Source organism: Lepidochelys kempii, chromosome 6, assembly GCF_965140285.1.
Source record: "Lepidochelys kempii isolate rLepKem1 chromosome 6, rLepKem1.hap1, whole genome shotgun sequence".
NCBI classification, from domain to species: Eukaryota; Metazoa; Chordata; order Testudines; family Cheloniidae; genus Lepidochelys; species Lepidochelys kempii.
In genome coordinates, this window is record NC_136385.1 from 62,579,657 (window position 1) to 62,595,027 (window position 15,371).

Sequence of the window (15,371 nt, forward strand, 5' to 3'; positions counted from 1 at the left end):
GGACCAGGACCTGGGGACACAGCTGCAGGTGAGAGCAGAGCTGGGAGCAGAGAGGGGCTGAGTGGTGCTCTCTCTTCACCCCCCCCGTGTGGGCTAGTCCATGCCCCTCCGTGCCCCTCGAAGGTTCCTCTGTGCCCCTCTAGGATGGGCGCACCCCAGAGTTTGGGGACCTTTTGCTCTAGAGTTTTAGCCCATCCTGCATGGTTGCAATCTACTTCCATGGCATTACCCAAGAATGCTGCAGTTCCTGAAATTTGCAGAACTGAAGCTAGGACTTCAGTACATACTTTCTCCAGCCACTGTGCCTCTAGATCAGATACTGTAGTTGGCATTGCAGTTTTGTCTTCAGTATTTGACTCTACTCTGAAGCTCCCTTCTCCCTGTGGGGTTACTGCTTATGAGTTACATGTAGTAGAGCACCAAAAGAAACATAATTTGATTTACCCACCTTGTGCAGTAACTGGAATTCTTCGAGATATATGTCCCTATGGGTGTTTAGCTCCCATCCGCCTTCCCCTCTGCATCAGAGTTTTCTCTATGGGACTGTGCAGTTGAGAAAGAACTGAAGATGGTTTGTCTGCACAACCCTTTATAGTCTGGGTAAAATCTGGCAAAAATCTTTGCTCAAAAGTGCAGGGGCACATGCGCACCTGAAGTGGAGCACCCATAGGGGGACACATCTTGAAGAACTCCATTTACTGCACAAGATGAGTAACCTCTCCCTTTGATCAGTTACTAATTGGTCTTTTAAAAACATTCACATTTTGAGTCTCATCATGTTTTAGGTCTCTATGATGTGAGAACTGCGGATTGTAAAAAGTCAAATTTGTACATAGTGAGATTTTTGGGATCTCCCTGGGTTATGTAATGTTTTAAACAAAAAAAGATTTTTAAAATTACTTTTTATGCACAATGTTTAGCCAATGGAGAATATAGTTTACATTGATTACTTCTGTTCTTCAGTGTGGTACGTGAAAGCCTTTTTGAACAGTTTAGGAAAGGAGTACAACACTGCCTTTTGGCATATGCCTCAAGTAATGTTTTCAGGATTGAGGCTAGTGAAAGAGAAATGACTAATCTGTGTTCTGAATTAATTTGTTTTATGCTTGACAGTGTGCCTTTAACCTAAGATTTAGAACAAAAAAACAAAATATACCCTGAGAAAATCACAAGCTTTTGATTATGATTTTAGTGTATACTGTGAAAATCAGTTTTGACATATTGCTATTTTATCTAGCAATTGTTGCTGTTTGTTGCAGCTACAGTTTCTCATCACATTATTGCAAGTCTAACTCATTTGTGGTACACATTTTTAAAAGTCTGAACTCTGTCGTAATGATGCATAAAATGTTTTTGTCAGATTTTTGTAAAAACATTTGTTTTCAAGTCAGTATTTGTTTTTAAGAGTTAGATATAATTATTTAACCTAAATACCCCAAAACAGAAGGTAACTTGCTCCAGTACTTGTTTCCCTGGTTGGCAGTATGGCATTGTTTTACTCTAGCACCAGGACTCTAACTTTTACCAAGGTCTCTCTTGTATGGTTTTGGTAACGTTAAAGATTCTGTTTAAACCAAATCAATTATATATCACCTTTTAAAAAATAAAATTGAAACTAGAGTGGGATATGACTTCAAATAATGCTGCGATGTGTCATGGCCTCCCCATTACACAAAATGAAGTGTCTGTAGTACTAGGCTGCCTGGTAAGAAACACGATAAGTTTTTCTTTTGTATTTTTGTAGTTTGTAAAGGTTAAGTGACAGGATAAACACTAAAACTTTGTTTATAGGTTAATGGGATAATTGGGTTCCCGATTTGAAATATTTGGTTTCTTTCAAGTCACCTATAAATATTTTAGGCAAGATTAGCTCAGACATTTATCTTCAAATTAGATCACTTGAATTCTATTCATTACTCTCTGGATTTTTCAGACAAGATCTTAAGAAGCTGAACATAAATATTAAGAAAGTTTGTAAAGAGGCCATGTGGAAAATACAAATTACTATACGCAGTTCTCTCTTGTTTCCAAAGGAAAGCAAAAATATTCTGTTAAATGTTTAATTCATTTAGCTGACAAAATTATTATAGTCTGTTAGCGAGAGAAGATAAATTATTTAAAAAGTTGTCAGTCCATAAAGATATCCTGGACTGTTATGACAATGAAGTTAATGTTAATATACAAGAATAAAAAAAACATTCTGCTCGCCTCTTCTGTCTGCCCCACTTTCCTTCTCTTTGGGGAGTCTTTCATCCCTCCTTCACCCTCTTATCCCCACACTGTCTTAGAGGATTCTCTCCATTAGGTTTCTGTTCACCAGCAGAGGTAGGAAGTAGTTGTTATCCTGAGCCTGGTCCTTCAGAATTTGGCAGCAACAGGAAGTGGGTGGGAACAGGAGGATGGGAAGTGCAAAATTACTTATTGGAGAAATGGAGTAATAGATAGTAAAGACTGACATCACTGGCAGATTAAGGGGAGCAGTCTGCCAGTCTGATGCTGGGATGCTTGGTGAGGTAGAAGGAGCTCACTCCTTCATGGCAATACAGAGGAGGCAGCAGGAGGGAATTGAAGTCTGGTGGTGGTGTGGTGGGGAAGGGGTTCAGGTACCTGTGCCCAGCCAGGCATGAGCTCCCTCCTCAGCTCCTCCTGCTCTGGGTCCTTCCCAGGACCTCTGAGCTATAGTAGAGAGGCAGTTGCAGGATGGATACCTTTATAAATTGCCGAGGCAGCTGCAGGCTGAAAGAAAGGGTAATAGAGGAGGGATCCGGCTTGTGGGCAATATGTTTGACACCTTGTTCTTCATCTTACATTGATGAGACAAGGTGGGAGAGGAAGAGATCTGTGTAACTTATCAGCTTGTCTCTCGCACCAACAGAAGTTGGTCCAATAAAAGATATTACCTCATCCACTTTGTGTCTCTAATATCCTGGGACCGACATGACTACGACAAGTCTGCATACATCTTACACTGACGACTTTCACTTTTACTCTGCACTCTGAACTTGTCTCCCTTTTTCCAATATGGGTTGCAGCCTTTCTTTCTGACATCTCTTCATGGATGACCAGACATTAATTTATACATAACATGGCCAAAACTGAGTTTTGATCTTTTCCTCACAAGCTCTCCCAGCTTTCTGAATCACTGCCTCAATCACATCACCACCATCTTTCCAGTCACTCAGGCCCATAATGTGAGTATCTTTGATATAGCCCTCTGGCCTTGACTACTGCAACATTGACCACACCACAAAAATCCCTTGAAATTGCTTCTGCTAAGATCACTTTGGCTTGTTCTTACCAAATCATATGTTATGTGCATCCCTCTACTAGCTCTGTCTTCTCCACCGTATCAAACATAAGCTTCTTTGCCTTACTTTCAAGATTTATGAGCTCTATCTGGCTGCTCTAATTATTGTGCTGACAACTGCACTCTTTGCTTTTGCCAGCAATGTGTGTCTTCACCACCTGTTAGTCTACTCTCAAAAATATTTTTGCACTTTCTTCCATACCATCCCTTATGTATACAGGGAAGAACTCCCTGTCCAATATCCAGTTGAAAACACCATTGTACCCTCTGTCAAATCACCTTAAGATTCACCTGTTCTCTTTTGTCTACAGAACACTATTATCCAGCAACAGTGGCTAACTGAGACTATTATTTATTGTGCAAAAACACCCTATTTTTACTATGAACTTGTACTTAGAAACAGTCTTTATGCAAATACAAGATCATACATTGAGGAACAAAGAGCGCAATCCATACTTACAAGGCCAGGACTGTACTTTGGAAACTGTGACTCTGAAAAGGACTTGGGGATCACTGTTGATAACAAAGTGAAGATGAGATCCCAGTGCACGATGCTGTGACAAAAAAGACTAACATGATCCTTGGATGTAGACGCAGGGGAACACTGAGCAGAAGTAGGGAACTGTTACCTCTGCATACCACGTTGGTGAGCTGACTCCCTTCTAGCCTTAAAATCTATGAACCTTTAAATTGGCAGTACTCAAATTTCTTATTTAGATTGGTTCATGTTGTTATTGTCACATCTACCTACATATATGGAAAACTCCAAAAATGTCAAGTAATCAGTTTTTTTTAAAGAGCATAAAAAATATGTAATCCATGACTGTGATAGCCATAAAATAGTCCCAATTAGTATATAAAAGTATTACTTTGTAATGTCTTTGTAGGAAAAAGAACTATGAAACTCTCAATTTCAGTTGACCGTTTCTGTTAGAAAGCTTAACTCATTTTTAATCCTTGGTACATTTGTGCTGACATCCATTGACAACTAGACTTCTGAAGACTAATGATAATCATAGGGCAAAGCAGTTGCTATACTAGAGGCAATTTATTGTACTTTTGCTTTGTACTTTGTGCAGTGAAAGTGACAGAACAACTATGGCAAAATGCTAAAATAGATGTATTTTACGCTGAAGGGTGAAGGTAAATGCTGTGGCAGAAGTAGACAGTCTGCTTCTCTGCTGGCTAGTGATGGTGCTGGTGATGTAATGGTGTTGATATTGGGGGTATAGATGAAGGTAGATAGCTACAGCAATAGGCGTTCCCATTTGATCCAGTGAGCTACAGGTTAGAGGAAGTGAAGGAATTTAATATTTATCACCAGACTTTGATTTAACCTGTAATTAGAAATCTAAAGTGAAAGAACATTCTCACAAAGTTATGTGTTTTCTGAAGATAATTGAGGTTGTGAACGTTCTACCTTTGCAAACAATTGAAATATGTGGTGAGAGGTCAGTTCCTACTTCACACAGGTGATGTTATTCTACTAATAGTCTTATAAAGATTTACATGGTATAGTTGAGCACTTAAGATGAAAAAATATGTAATTTATTCCACGAAAGAAACTATGGGCCTGGTTTTCAGAGATCCTGAGCATCTACAGCTCATTTTCACTTCAGTTGGAGTTGGTGCTTCTGAAAATCAGGCCCTTAGTGGAAATGTTTTCATAAGTTGTATATTCAAACTATTAATGTTTTGTTTCAGGTCACTGTCTTTGTAAAATTCAAGGAGAGAAGCAGATACACGTGATCCAGCTTCAAGTAGAAAAAAATCTTCATTACCTTCCATAGAAGAAAAAAGACACAGGTTGGTACCATAACTGAGATCTACTTTCATTATACTCTTACATATTCTGATTTTAAATATTAAACCTTTGGCAGTGTTTTGTCAACTGTATAAAATGACTGTTTTATCATGCCTGTTTCTCTTCATAATTTTGAATAACAAGTTTTTGAGGATTATCCATTCAGATATCGGCTGCAAATTGAAATACAGTGGGTCTGATTCTCTACTGTTTTCCTACACCTAGTGTAATCATTTACACATCTGCAAATAGAGTGCAAGGAGAGTGTAAAACACTACCAAAATACTCACTGCTGTATTTTACACTCACTTTATGCAAGTTTAAGTGACTGCATAAGGTGCAAGTCAGTGGGGAATTGTCTGAGTTCAGGATGTCTAAAAATATTGTTACCCTTTTTGACCGAAGTGGCTGGCCAGATTTGGGGTGTTGTGGGTAGAAGTGACTGAAGAGTAATTAATTTTTCCATATGATGGCCGCTGTTTCAATCCCCTCTTTACATTCATCCTGAGTGAAAAATGGTAGTTATGGCCAACTCATAACAACAAGGTTCAACCCAACACAAAACAAAGTGTTCACTTTAATCTGAGCCCTGGTCTACACTACAAGTTTAGGTTGAATTTAGCAGCGTTAAGTCGATTTAACCCTGCACCCGTCCACACTACCAAGTCTGTTTTGTCGACTTAAAGGGCTCTTAAAATTGATTTCCTCCCCGGCGAGGGGTTTAGTGCGAAAATCGACCTTGCTGGGTTGAATTTGGGGTAGTGTGGACGCAATTCGATGGTATTGGCCTCTGGGAGTTATCCCAGAGTGCTCCATTGTGACTGTTCTGGACAGCACTCTCAACTCAGATGCACTGGCCAGGTAGACAAGAAAAGTCCCAGGAACTTTTGCATTTCATTTCCTGTTTGGCCAGCGAGGTGAGCTGATCAGCTCAGGTGACCATGGAGTCCCAGAATCGCAAAAGAGCTCCAGCATGGACCGAACGGGAGGTACTGGATCTGATCGCTGTATGGGGAGAAGAATCCGTGCAGGCAGAACTCTGTTCCAAAAGACGAAATGCCAGTATATTTGCCAAAATCTCCAAGGGCATGATGGACGGAGGCTACAACAGGGGCACACAGCAGTGCCGCTTATAAGTTAAGGAGCTGAGGCAAGCCTACCAAAAAACAAAGGATGCAAATGGTCTCTCCGGGTCAGAGTCCAATACATGCCGCTTCTATGATGAGCTGCATGCAATTCTAGGGTGGCCCCCTACCACTACCCCACCAGTGTCCGTGGACACCTGTAAGGGGGGATTCTCACTCAACAGGGATGAGGATTTTGTGGATGAGGAAGAGGATGATGATGAGGAGGAGGTTGAGGATAGTGCATAGCAGGCAAGTGGAAAATCCCTTCTCCCCAGCAGCCAGGAACTGTTCATCCTCTTGGAGCCAATACCCTCCCAAGGCGGGCTCCCAGACCATGAAGCTGGAGAAGGCATCTCTGGTGAGTGTACCCTTGTAAATATAATACAGGGTTTAAAAGCAAGCATGTTTAATGATTAATTTGTCCTGAAGACTTGGGATGCATTTGCAGCCAGTATAGCTACTGGAAAAGTCTGTTAACGTGTCTGGGGATGGAGTGGAAATCCTCCAGGGACATCTCCATGAAGCTGTCCTGGAGGTACTCTAAAAGCCTTTGCCACGTGGTGTGGGGAGGCCCGTTCATGCTGAGCTGTTCGTGTTTGGCTGAGAGGGATCTTCCCTGATACTAGCCACATGGTGGGCGGGTGCGGGCTGGGGGGTGGGGTGAAGCACATGTGCTATGTAATTTGAATCGCTTGATTCAGTGTGAAATAGTCTTCCCTTTGTTCTCTAAAATGTATCTTTTTAAATACTACTCTTCCTTTTTTTCCTCCCACAGCTGCAAATGTTTCTACACTCCCCCTATCATTTCAGTCCCAGAGGCTAGTGCAGATTAGAAGGTGAAAAAAACGCGCTCGCGATGACTTGTTCTCAGAGCTCATACAGTCCTCCCACACTGAAAGAGCTCAGCAGAATGCATGGAGGCAAACAATGGCAGAGTCCAGGAAAGCGTTAAATTAATGCGATGGCAGGAGGGAGGATCATGCTGAGAGGAGGCAGGATGCAATGCTGAGCCTAATGGGGGAGCAAACTGACATGCTCAGGCGTCTGGTGGAGCTGCAGGAAAGGCAGCAGGAGCACAGACCGCTGCTGCAGCCCCTGTATAACTGCCTGCTCTCCTCCCCAAGTTCCATATCCTCCTCATCCAGATGCCCAAGAATGCAGGAGGGAGGCTATGGGCACCCAGCCACTCCACCCCAGAGGATTGCGCAAGCAACAGAAGGCTGGCATTCAATAAGTTTTGAACTGTAGTGTGGCCTTGTCCTTCCCTCCTCCCCTAATCCACCACCCCACCTGGTGCTTCCCTCTTCACCCACCCCTCCTGGGCTACCTTGCGAGTTTTCCCCCTTATTTGAGTGCTGAATTAATAAAGAATGCATGATTTTGAAACAATAATGACTTTTATTGCCTCTGAAAGTGGTGATCAAAGGGGGAAGGTCGGTTGGCTTACAGCGAAGTAGAGTGACCCAAGGGGGCAGGTTTTTATCAGGGAGAAACAAACAGAACTGTCACATCATAGTCTGGCCAGTTATGAATCTGGTTTTCCAAGTTTCTCTGATGTGCAGGGCGCCCAGCTGTGCTCTTCTAATCGCCCTGGTGTCTGGCTGCGCGTAATTGGCCACCAGGCGATTTGCCTCAACCTCCCACCTTGTCATAAACATCTCCCCCTTACTCTCTCGGATATTGTGGAGCACACAGCAAGCAGCAATAAGAATGGGAATATTGGTTTTGCTGAGGTCCAACCGAATCAGTAAACTGTGCCAGCGAGCTTTCAAACGTCTAAATGCACATTCTACCATCATTCTGCACTTGCTCAGCCTATAGTTGAACTGCTCCTTACTTCTGTCCAGGGTGCCTGTGTATGGCTTTATGAGCCATGGCATTAAGGGTAGGCTGGGTCCCCAAGGATAACTATAGGCATTTTAACATCCCAAACAGTAATTTTCTGCTCTGGGAAGTAAGTTCCTTTCTGCAGCTGTTCAAACAGAGCAGAGTTCCTGAAGATGTGAGCGTCATGCACTTTTCCCGGCCATCCCACGTTGATGTCAGTGAAATGTCCCTTGTGATCCAACAATGCTTGTAATATCATTGAAAATTACCCCTTGCAGTTTACGTACTGGTTGCCAAGGTGGTCCGATCCCAAGATAGGAATATGCGTTCCATCTATTGCCCCACCACAGATGGGGAACCCCATTGCAACAAAGCCATCCACTCTGGCCTGCATATTTCCCAGAGTTACTACCCTTGATAGCAGCAGCTCAGTGATTGTGTTGGCTACTTGGATCACAGCAGCCCCCACAGTAGATTTACCCACTCCAAATTGATTTCCGACTGACTGGTAGGTGTCTGGCGTTGCAGGCTTCCAGAGGGCTATCACCACTCGCTTGTGAACTGTGAGGGCTGCTCTCATCTTGGTATTCTTGCGCTTCAGAGCAGGGGAAAGCAAGTCACAAAGTTCCATGAAAGTGCCCTTATGCATGCGAAAGTTTTGTGGCCACTGAGAATCATCCCATACCCGCAACACTATGCGGTCCCACCAGTCTGTGCTTGTTTCCCAGGCCTAGAATCGGCGTTCCACAGCATGAACCTGCCCCATTACCACCATGATGTCCGAATTGCCAGGGCCCGTGCTTTGAGAGAAGTCTGTGTCCATGTCTTCATCACTATCGTGATTGCACTGTCATTGCCTCCTCGCCTGCTTTTGCAGGTTCTGCACGTACTGCAGGATAATGCGTGAGGTGTTTACAACGCTCACAGCATCAGCGGTGAGCTGAGCAGGCTCCATGCTTGCTGTGGTATGGTGTCTGCAGGAGAGCAGAGTTGCAGTGGAAGTGGTGGCTGACGACAGATGCCATGAGAATAGATATTTATACAGAACGAAGAGAGGACCTGCGAGGTGGATTCATGACACCAGGAGAGCAGAGTTGTAGTGGAAGCGGTGGATGACGATGGTTAGCAGGCCGACTGCACCGTATGCTGACAGCAGTATGGCTCCTGCACGGAAAAAAGGCGCAAAACAATTGTCTGCCATTGCTTTCACAGAGGGAGGGGCGACTGACGACATGTACCCAGAACCACCCATGACAATATTTTTCCCCATCAGGCATTGGGAGCTCAACCCAGATTCCAATGGGCAGCGGAGACTGCAGGAACTGTGGGATAGCTACCCAGAGTGCAACGCTACGAAAGTCGACGCTAGCCATAATACTGTGGACGCACTCCGCCACCTTAATTCGCTTAGTGTGGATACACACAATTGACTGTATAAAATCGCTTCCTAAAAATTGACTTGGATAAATTCAACCTAATTTCATAGTATAGATATACCCCGAGTATGAGGATTTTAAAAAACATGTTTATCATTTTACCACTGATGCTCTTTACTAAATTTCACTTTCTGATTCTCATGCTACCATACTGTTGGGATGTTTGGATTTCAGACAGTGCAGAGGAATGTGTAAATCCAAACCAGAAAGTGTTTTCATTACAATTATAAAAGAAGCTTCTATTAGTAGACTTTTTGTTTGTAACAACTACATTAAACAAACCTAAATTTTCAGCCCAAAGTACTATGATTGTGTCCTTTAATCTTTCTTCTGAGGGATTTCAAATACATGGTTTGTGATTACTGAAATTTTAACTGGAGGGGTAAATATTTTTCCTCCTTTGTTTGACCTGAATATTTTCAAGATGATTTTGGGTTCATTTCCCTCCCTACCCCTTTCATAATATGACCAGAAAATGGGCTAACCAGTAATGGAATGAAAATGCAGTGTTACTTTTCAGTCTGTCTTATTATGTGCTTAGTTAATTTTACTAAATGACAAAAATACTGAGTTTGCGATAATTTACAGATGCAGACAAATGCATGATGAAAAGTGAATCTTTGTCACCCCTCCAAAGTGATCTGATTTCATATAAGAGAGGGAAGCGGAATGTTGTTGCGAGTAGATTGAAGACTCATAGTTTTGTACTAAGTACAAATAAAGATATATAGTACAGGTGCAGTATGTTGTTCATCTTTGAGGACAATTGGGTACCAGTCCTGCAGCTGAGTCTCTGAGCAGCTCTTGTGCTTACATGGAGTCAGTTGAAGGATCAGGGTCAATATTAAGGGAGAGAGTAGGGGAAATAATTCCTTTGAACACTGAAGGACTAAGTTGTCTTACATATAGTGGATGACGTGTTTGTCTCACTGCTAGTCATCTGAGCACATAGACTCATAGACTTTAAGGTCAAAAGGGACCTTGTGATCATCTAGTCTGATCTCCTGCATGTTGCAGGCCATAGAACCTCATCCACACACTTACGTAATAGACCCCTCACCTCTGGCTGGGTTACCGAAGTCCTCAAATCATGGTTTAAAGCAGGGGTGGGCAAACTTTTTGGCCCAAGGGCCACACTGGGGTGCGAAACTGTATGGAGGGGCAGATAGGGAAGGCTGTGCCCCCCCAAATGGCCTGGCTCCCGCCCCCTATCACCCCCTCCCACTTCCCACCCCCTGACTGCCCCCCTCAGGATCCCTGACCCATCCAACTCCCCCTGCTCCTTGTCCCCGACCACCCCCTCCTGGGACCCGCCCCCTATCCAACTGCCACCTGTTCCCCATCCCCTGAGCACCCCAGAACCTTTGCCACATCCAACCGCTCCCTGTTCCCTGATTGCCCCCCGGAACCCCCTACCCCTTATTCAACCCCCCGGCCCCCTTACCCTGCCGCTCAGAGCAGCATGTCTGGCCGTTCCACCACCCGGCCGGAGCCAGACATGCTACCGCACTGCCCTGCATGAGCGCGCAGCCCCGTTGCCCATGTGGCATTGTGGCTCCGGGGGAGGGGGGACAGTGGCAGAGGGGCTGGGGACTAGCCTCCCAGGCCAGGAGCTCAGGGGCCGGGCAGGACAGTCCCGCTGGCTGGATGTGGCCCACGGGTTGTAGTTTGCCCACTTCTGCTTAAAGACTTCAAGTTACAAAGAATTGACCATTTACACTAGTTTAAACCATGCTTCATGCTACAGGGAAAGGCGAATAGTGATCAGTGAGACCCTGAGCATGTGGGCAAGACCCACCAGGCAGATAACTGGGAAAGAATTCTCTGTAGTAACTCAGAGCCCTCCCTGTCTAGTGTCCCATCTCCAGCAGTTGGGGATTTTTGGTACTTTCTCAGGTAGAGTGGGAATACGTGTATATGTATGTACTTGTCCCAGTGCTTGTTATCTGAGCACATCCTGTTGTTTAATCTATCATACAGAATCAATCTGTTTCAAAAGTGCTGCTTCCCTGCTTTCTAGGTGGGAGGCAGGATTATTAATGATGGATTGTGGCTTCAAAAGCAAGGTGCGAATAGTGGCATAAGCTTATGTGAAGGTCACATTGGAATATGTACATTTTGTTTGATGTACATTGTACATTGCACATCTGCTGAGATGCAGTTCACAAGCTGACATTCACAGCTGTTCGAACAGAAATAATAAAACATATTCTATATATATAATAAAACATATTATAATATTATAGCATATAATGTTATAAATGGTTGAAATATATTAGAATTTTAGTGTTTCTACAGTACTTAATTTATAATGGAAATATATAAATGTAAATACACTTCTCTGTTTCAGTATATATTAATCCAGAGTCAATTATTCATCTTCAAGTGTCCATTCCATTTCAGATGTGTGCACACCAGTGCATTGAAGCTGGAGTTCTTTTTCTCATAGCAGTACCTTTTGGGACAGTGTGGCACACCCACCCCTGTGCATTCATGCTGCTAGTCAGGGGTATGAAGAGTGGTGCCGCGCTGACCCGCCCCGCCCCCCCCCCCCAGTTCCTTCTCACTGACCAAGGTTGGTACCTGGGGCATCTGTGAGCTTCTCACACTCTTTCCCATTCTGTCTTTAGAGAACCTTTTCCTAATTTTTTTTTATTCTAAATAGTTTTAGCATAGTTCTAGTTCTAGTTTTAGTTAGTGGTACTTGTTTAGGAAAAATGTATTGATTTTTATTTTACTTTTCATTGAGCTTTTAATGCACTATCGAGATTTGCCTAAGTCCCAGGGGTTTAAATGCTATTCCAGCTGTCACAAATCTAACCAGTGAGTGATCCTCACTCTTGCTGCTTAAAATGTTTTGGAGAAGGACATGTGAGGCACAAGTGCCATATCTGTAGGGGTTTAAGACCAGAACTAAGAAGCTGATGGATGTTCGACTTCGAGATTATCCTGATGGAAGCAGCTTTGTGACCCCCTTTGAAACTAAGCCATTTGGTACATAAGCGTTTGGACTTGACTCAGTCTCAGAGCATGCCACCAGATTTGGTGACATCTTTGGGTGGAGAGAGCTGGAGAGAAGATACTGTTCTCTGGTACCTTGCAAACAGCATCAGAAGTCTAACACTTGAACCTCTTGTAACCAGAAGAAGCCCTCCTCATCTTTGAGGGCTAGGTCTCATACTGGAAGACTAGCACAGAGATTGGAGCTCCTGCTATGCACTCCCTCGTACTGCATTCTAGCATTATAGAGTTGTTGACACAAGCACCTCATGTGGTACCATTTGAGACATTGCTGGTACCTTCTGTGATATCAACTTCCTCTACGATACATCTTACTTTGTTGGTACCAATAACATCTGAAACATACAGTGCAGCAGGGATCTCTTTGGTAGTGATGGCTGTGAATGAAAAGGTGAGATAGGGCGATCTAAATCTACTGCCAGCGACAAAGATACAAAAAATTGGATCTCTTTTGGAGAAAGGTTATTTGTTACCAGGATTGCAGTTTAGAATGGCAAATCATCATGCTCTCATAATTCGTTATGATTGTTGAAATGTATAGACAAGTTGCTAGATGATTCTAAGGAGAAGTACACAGCACTTGTGAGTGAAAGCTGCTGGGAAGCAAGATTGTCCTTACAGGCTGGTTTAGATGAGGTGGATTTAGCAGTTCAAGTAAGGGTAATGGCAGTCAGTATGTGTTATGCTTCGTGGCTGCAGTTGTAATGCTTCAAGAGTGTGAATACCAACCTCAGGACAGGCTGTTAGGAACCAGGGCACAAACCCCAAATTGGTTGTGAATTCTATACTTAGATTTCAGCAACCAATTATTAAGTGTGTAAATGCCTTGGGTTCTATAACTGGCTAAACAAGGAGTTACAGACACTCTCCTTGGGTACGCCGATCTGCTTCTCTGCCCAGGTGAGCATACCTTTGTGATGGTCCCTTACACCAAGAACCATGGCAATATTCTGGTTACTTCCAGTCCCAAAGGACCAGTCGCTAACCCCAGGTCAATTGTACCGTAGAACTCCCACCAAAGACAATGCTTGTAGCCTATCCTATAATAAACGACATGAAAATTTATTAAATAGGAAAAGGAAATGAGTTATTGAGAAGGTTAAAGCAGATAAACATATATATACACAAATGAACTACAATCTTACATTTCAAAAGATAATAGGCCTTGTATAGTAAGCAAGCTCTATATGTCCTTTAGGACTAACTCATGCTAAGCAGATGGGGATCTCTTGCTTATGCCTAGAAAACTTTTTACCCCCCAGAGTCCAAGCAGCACAAAGATGACCAGTTCCTTCTTATTAAGGTTTTTTTTATCCCTTTCTTGCATTGTGCTCTGAGTTGTAAGCTCAGCTGATGGGAGGAATCCACTTGCATGATTCACATCATCTTCATGAGTGGTGGGGAGAGCAGAACAACGGTCTTCTGCCCTCTTTAACATCCCACAATAGTCCGTCTGGTGTCAATGGACTTTTGCTGTTGAGAAGGACATAATACCTTCTATTAATAACCTTCTAATAATGACATCTTCATCATCTGGACCCATGGAAAAGAAGCCCTTGAGGAATTCCACCATGATTTCAACAATTTCCATCCCACCACCAACCTCAGCCTGGTCCAGTCCACACAAGAGATCCACTTCCTGGACACTACAGTGCTAATAAACAATGGTCACATAAACACCACCCTATACCGGAAACCTACTGACAGCTATTCCTACCTGCATGCCTCCAGCTTTCACCCTGACCACACCACACGATCCATCGTCTACAGCCAAGCTCTGTGATACAACCGCATTTGCTCCAACCCCTCAGACAGAGACAAACACCTACAAGATCTCTGTCAAGCTTTCTTACAACTACAATACCCACCTGCAGAAGTAAAGAAACAGATTGATAGAGCCAGAAGAGTTCCCAGAAGTTACCTACTACAGGACAGGCCTAACAAAGAAAATAACAGAACGCCACTAGCCGTCACCTTCAGCCCCCAACTAAAACCCCTCCAACGCATTATTAAGGATCTACAACCTATCCTAAAGGATGACCCAACACTCTCTCAAATCTTGGGAGACAGGCCAGTCCTTCCCTACAGACAGCCCCGCAACCTGAAGCAAATACTCACCAACAACCACATACCACACAACAGAACCACTAACCCAGGAACTTATCCTTGCAACAAAGCCCGTTGCCAATTGTGCCCACATATCTATTCAGGGGACACCATCACAGGGCCTAATAACATCAGCCACGCTATCAGAGGCTCGTTCACCTGCACATCCACCAATGTGATATATGCCATCATGTGCCAGCAATGCCCCTCTGCCATGTACATTGCTCAAACTGGACAGTCTCTACGTAAAAGAATAAATGGACACAAATCAGATGTCAAGAATTATAACATTCATAAACCAGTCGGAGAACACTTCAATCTCTCTGGTCACGCAATCACAGACATGAAGGTCGCTATCTTAAAACAAAAAAACTTCAAATCCAGACTCCAGTGAGAAGCTGCTGAATTGGAATTCATTTGCAAATTGGATACTATTAATTTAGGCTTAAATAGAGACTTGGAGTGGCTAAGTCATTATGCAAGGTAGCCTGTTTCCTCTTGTTTTTTCCTATCCCCCCCCCCCCAGATGTTCTGGTTTAACTTGGATTTAAACTTGAAGAGTGGTCAGTTTGGATGAGCTATTACCAGCAGGAGAGTGAGTTTGTGTGTGTATGGGGGTGGGGGGGGGGATGTGAGAAAACCTGGATTTGTGCAGGAAATAGCCCAACTTGATTGTCATGCACATTGTGTAAAGAGTTGTCACTTTGGATGGGCTATCACCAGCAGGAGAGTGAATTTGTGTG

The 15,371-nt window shown here is 43.5% G+C and overlaps 1 protein-coding gene across 5 annotated transcripts in view; it reads left to right on the plus strand.

Moving 5' to 3' along the window:
* Nucleotides 1–15,371, plus strand: part of FUT8 (fucosyltransferase 8) — a 291,145-nt gene that overhangs the window by 99,055 nt on the left and 176,719 nt on the right. For all 5 annotated transcript variants that reach the window (XM_073348344.2, XM_073348345.2, XM_073348346.2 and 2 more), the window contains one exon: nt 5,012–5,113. The gene's annotated coding sequence lies outside the window, so the exon portion shown is untranslated. The remainder of the gene's footprint in view (nt 1–5,011; nt 5,114–15,371) is intronic.